The sequence below is a fragment of the Bidens hawaiensis genome, unplaced genomic scaffold (genome assembly GCF_021521415.1).
Source record: "Bidens hawaiensis isolate Kalapana, Puna unplaced genomic scaffold, B.hawaiensis_p1.1 tig00032377_1, whole genome shotgun sequence".
NCBI lineage: Eukaryota > Viridiplantae > Streptophyta > Magnoliopsida > Asterales > Asteraceae > Bidens > Bidens hawaiensis.
In genome coordinates, this window is record NW_027505245.1 from 67,630 (window position 1) to 73,536 (window position 5,907).

Below are 5,907 nucleotides of genomic sequence, written 5' to 3' on the forward strand. Positions count from 1 at the left end.
CAGTCAGTTTCGGCGGGTTTCATCCCTTGAAGGACTTATAGTTGCACCAACCTCGGCCCCTTTTCCTATCATCAACCTTCACAGACCTTACCGCACTCGAAGCCTCCCTCTCTCCTTCGTCATCTTTCCTATCACCTCCTCCCGCTCCTTCAGCGGTTCTTTCACGGCCTCTATCAGACCCATCCGGGTTCAAGTTCTTCACGGCAGTGGCTACACCTTGAACAATAGCTGCTTGGATTAAGGGATCGAGTTGAACCCCTTCATTGTTGTTAAGGTTTCCTCGAGCTGCGCTTCCTTCTTTTATCGTGTTAGAAGCTGCCTCCACAGAAGGTTGTCGGACCACACGTGGCCTACCACGACGTCCAGTGCGACCTGCTCCAACAACTGCCCTAGATCCAGCCATCGTATTCTGGAAGGGAAAACACAAACGTCATCACTCAAGGAACTATTTAGTACAAAGATAATAAGGCTAACAGGTAATAACAGTGGCCAGCTGTGATTAGCTGATCACATTACTTTCCGTGTCCTATACACTTCCCCTTATGAGTCCATTTGTACTGGTTCTACTTAAATAGTTAGTCGATCAAATCAATCAATTAATCCTATCCCTAACTTCACATATCATTCCTTTAGCAATTAAGTTAACATTAACATCTATTAACCATACCCTTTACCTTTACTGAGGTTGCTTGAGTGACACATGGCATTCTTGAACTTGCATCTTCTTTCTTTTCTTACTTAAATAATTCTCTGTTCGAGTCTAAGCATGTAGGATGCTTAAATCTCTCGAACTTTGCTCTGATACCAACTTGTAAGGCCCCGTTACCGGTGCCCTACATTTGGACGTTGGATTTACTCATCAACATAGTTTTAATAATCAGAGTTAATTAAAATATTCGCGGAATACAAAAACTTTCATAAACATTACATAATAATCCATAACTTGTCTTAATAAACATACTGTTTTTAAAACATAACCTAATAAACGTCTTGGGTCTTCCGATGCCAGCCTCTTATTCAATGCCAGGTGTTCCCCTCAAGCGAGCTGCCTCATCCTACTCACCTGCGTGCATACTAAAAGTTAGCTACGCTGAGTGAGTTCTAGTTAATCACATATCTCATTCATACTTTCATACTTTCATTTTACTTTCATACATTCATTCATACTTTCATATCTTACGTTATAAAGAGCATTACGCCATACTTCCTCGAGTATTATTAGGGCCCGGTTCCCTCCTTCCTCGAATATTAGTAGGGTTCGGTTCCCTAGTACTCGAATATTAGTAGGGTTCAATTCCCTCCTTCCTCGAGTATTATTAGGGCCCGGTTCCCACCTTCCTCGAATATTAGTAGGGTTTGGTTCCCTAGTTCTCGAATATTAGTAGGGTTCGATTCCCTCCTTCCTCGAGTATTATTAGGGCCCGGTTGCCTCTTCGTAACCATACAACCATACATCATAGCTCGAGTATTATTAGCCCCCGGTTCCCTCTTCGTTACCATACAACCATACCTTTCCTTTTTTTATTAACTTTATCACATTCATACATATAAGCATACATAACATACATACATTATACATAGCATTACAACCTGACAGTACATGCAATATTCGAAGATCGTTCACGTACCAACAAGGAATCATTTCTACATTTCACATCATCACATAAGGCATACACTTATCACTCAGGATAAGTGTATTAACAAACATATCGAGTATGCACACAGTCCCGAAAACATAACAAGGAATGGGGCTAGAAACTCACCTGGATCCTGTTGCGTTCGCCGTTAATTGTTATCCCCTTCTTTAATTGAGCACGGCTAACTCTTAAATGTATATATTTGTTAATTAACCCTTTCCTTGATTAAGTCGGTATTTTAGTTGACCAACATGTTTCTAAGTTGGGCGTGTTTGTTTAGTTTAGATAAGGACTTAACAACTTGTGGACTTTAATTTAGTCCAAGCCCAACTGTCTAGTAAAGCACCTGGACCCGGCTGGGTCAGGCCCAAACCCAATAGAAATGGGATGGCCGAGAACCCCAGGCAGAGAACCCTCGTATTGACCGAGAACGCCCAGGTTTGACCGAGTTTGACCGAGAAGGCCCAGGTTTGACCGTGAACGCCCAGGTTTGACCGAGAACGCCCAGGTTTGACCGAGAACGTCCAGGTTTGACCGAGAACGTCCAGGTTTGACCGAGAACGCCCAGGTTTGACCGAGAACGTCCAGGTTTAACGCTTTCAGCTTGATTTCTTATCTTAACACCCTTAACCCAGCCTTAGGTTCCCATTTCATTAATATATCACAACCTTTTCTACCGTTCTTAACCATTTTGCACCCCATGATAGTACATCACCAAGATCTACCCCCTTTTAGGTGTAAAGTTTAAACCTTTACGGATTAAAAACGTTCCAAGATAAATCTAGGGTTCCCTTCATGAAACGTATATAACCGAAGGTCCATTAGGTCCATTGGATCGTCAATATTGCAACTTTATGGTTCGTTTAGCCCCGATCTACTACAGGTTTAAGTTTCAAGACTAACCGTTCATAAAAGTATAAACTTTAAGCTTAAAGCGTACCTTTATAATTCTCTTCGAATCGTGTTTAGCTTGATACGTGATCTTGGACTGGTTAGCCTACTTGTCTAATCGAAGATTCAATATTACAACGCTTGGTTTTGGGTTCGGATGGTGGCCGACGGCTAAGGTGGTGTTGTTTGGCTTAAGTGTGTGTTTTATGGTGTAGGCAAGAGTGTAGAATGGATGGAAATGGAAAGATTTAGGGTTTAAGGGGTATTTATACTCCCTTAAGCCCATGGACTTAAGGCCCATCTTTCTTTTTTTTTGGTCCATAATTATCTCCATCTAATTAGCCTACTTATCTCACTAGCATTATTATTAATTATTTACTAACTCGGGTAAACTTTTTCGTTAAAACAAATAATATGTATTAAATGTTTTTATTCGAAATTTTGGGATGTTACAGTAGCATGCCTCTTAATATGATAGGAAGTAGTCGTTGCATAAACACATGACCGTCGTGACTTTTAAAGCTGTAAAAAGTACCTTGTTTAACATTTACACAACTTCCTATGTTTGAAGCATATCCTTCAGGGAACTTTACTGTCTTTAACCATTTACATACTTCGTTTACTTGATATTTGGTTAGCGTATATGATGCTTTCGGTTTCTAGTGTTTATTGTTTCCCCCTTCCCAAGTATGCAATGATGGTGAATTGCATATTTCTTTTAAATCCACCCTTGCCTTAATATTACCTTTTGTTTTTTTAGTATCCATGATTGTTTGAAATAGATTCTCAAAAACATTTTTCTCAATGTGCATTACATCAAGGTTATGTCGAATTAATAGCATGGGCCAATACTCAAGCTCCCAAAAAATGCTTCTCTTTACCCAATTATGGTTTTACCAAATTCTGGAAGTTTCTTCTTTGGGTCATATATTACACCCTCATAGAAACTTCGAAGGTCACATACCTTTTCATATATTTCCCAACCATCTAACTCAACTGGAGGTCCAAATGATGTTGGTATAGATTTATTAGCCCGAAATCCATTTTTATCTCTTCTAAAAGGGTGTGATTGAGGTAAAAATCTCAGATGACAGTCAAACTACCTTGTTTTGCGTTCGACATGCAACTGAAAAGCTTCCTTGTCTCCCATACAGTGTGGACAAGCCAACTGACCATACGTGCTCCAGCCAGATAGCATTGCATATGCATGGAAGTCACTGACCGTCCATAGAAGAATAGCTTTCATAGTGAAATTTTCTTTACGATAAGCGTCATAAACTTCAATACCTTCCTCATACAATTCTTTCAAATCATCTATTAGCGGCCTTAGAAACACATCTAAGTTTTAACTCGGGCTATTTCGCCCAGGAATAACCAAACACAGTTTAACAAACGAGTCTTTCATACACATCCATGGAGGTAAATTATAGATTGTAAGAAAGATAGGCCATAATGAGTAAGGGCTTGAGTTGGTGTTATTTGGGTTAAATCCATCGGTACATAACCCGAGACGAACATTACGGATCTCATTCGCAAAGTCTGGATTCTTCGAGTCAAAATGCTTCCAAGCCTTACTATCACTTGGATGTGCCATGACACCGTCCTTTTTTTATGATCATGGTGCCAAGTCATATCTTTTGCGGTCTTCATAGTCATATACAACTTCTTAAGTCTAAGACCAATCAGCATATATGTCATCGCTAGATGAGGTACCTTGTTTTGCACAGTCTTGTAACGAGATTCCCCGCACCATTTACATTGTGTGGATGTTGTGTCTTGCTTATAGAATAGCATGCAGTGATTTTTGCAAACATGAATCCTTTCTTTAGGAAGACAAAGCTTTTCTAAACTTTTTTATGTATCATAAAAGTTTTCGGGTAGTTTATTCCCTTCGGGCAACAATGCTTTAACCATGGAAATGTTGTGGTTGTAAGATGTAGTAGATACATTGTAAAGTGATTTCCAATTCAAAAAACTTGTGATGGATTGTAACTTTGAACAATTTGCCCCCTCCCACAAAGGCTCATCAACAGCTTGTAACATGTCATAGAATCCCTTTGCTTCTGAATTTGGTATGTCCCCTTCAAAAGTATTTGAGTGTGTTGTTGGATCAAAACCAGACGAATACATACTATCTATCACCATCTGTCTACAACCATCATTATCATCACTAACAACTTCCCTACTGGTAGACGATTGTCCTACATTGTGGGTTGAAGTTTCACCATGTTCACACCATGTGTAATATAGAGGCATGAAACCCTTCGTAAGCAAGTGTTTCTGAACAGTTTCTCTATCTATGTAGATGCCGTTTTGACATCTTAAACAAGGACATTTGATGTCAAGTACTATATTATGACGCTTAGTCACCCTTCGATCCACAACATTTTCATTAGAATAAAAAAAGTCTAACCACTTGTTCAAGTTGTTATAGTACTCTAAGTTAGAAGATCCGTCACTATTGGTCCTTTTATACATCATTTCGATCAGTGAACCACTCCATGATTAATAAAGTCAATGTCAGACCTAAAATTCAAAGTAATTGCAAAATTCTACTTAACAACAAACAATGAACAAGATTTGTAACAACAAGCAATCATATTTAGCATAAAAACTAGACATGGTGGTAAATTGTTACCCGAAGTTTGAACTTTTCCCTGATCAAAATTTCTTAGCTATTACAATCAAATTTGCAAGAACTTTGGTAGCCTGCAAAAATAAACTTACATTTATCACAATTTATATATATATACATATATATATATATATATAAATATAGAGGTAGGGTACCAAAAAGACCCAAATACCCTTAAGTACCACCCGCGGGTCACAGAGAATGTTCTTATAAGTCACTTGCGGGACATATGGATCACCCGCATATCACGATAGAGGAGGAACGTCCTCATAACACGCGCGGAACCATCCGGCCATCCTCAAAAGTCATCCGCAGGACAAGACATCTGTCCGCATAAAACAACTGGAGGACAATGCCAGCGAGATAGCTGTCACCACTCAAGTACTCTCTAGAAGAAGGCTCATGATTCTTACTTGGGGAATACGTGACATATTAGCCAATGAACAAAGGACACCTGGCCAGGTTGTTATAACCGTGCACATGGCCAGGGTGCGATTCGTCCTATCATTTGGCGACATGCGTCCAGGTTGTTACGCCCATGCACATGAGACGTATAGCTCAACCTATCACAAGAGGACACGCATATAGGCGGTTATCAAAGGTCTTCTAGAAGAGGACATGATGTGCGAAAATATATATATATATATATATATATATATATATATATATATATATATATATATATATATATATAAATAAAACACAAGTCGCAACTAAGCTTTAAAAACCAAACAATCTATCCTA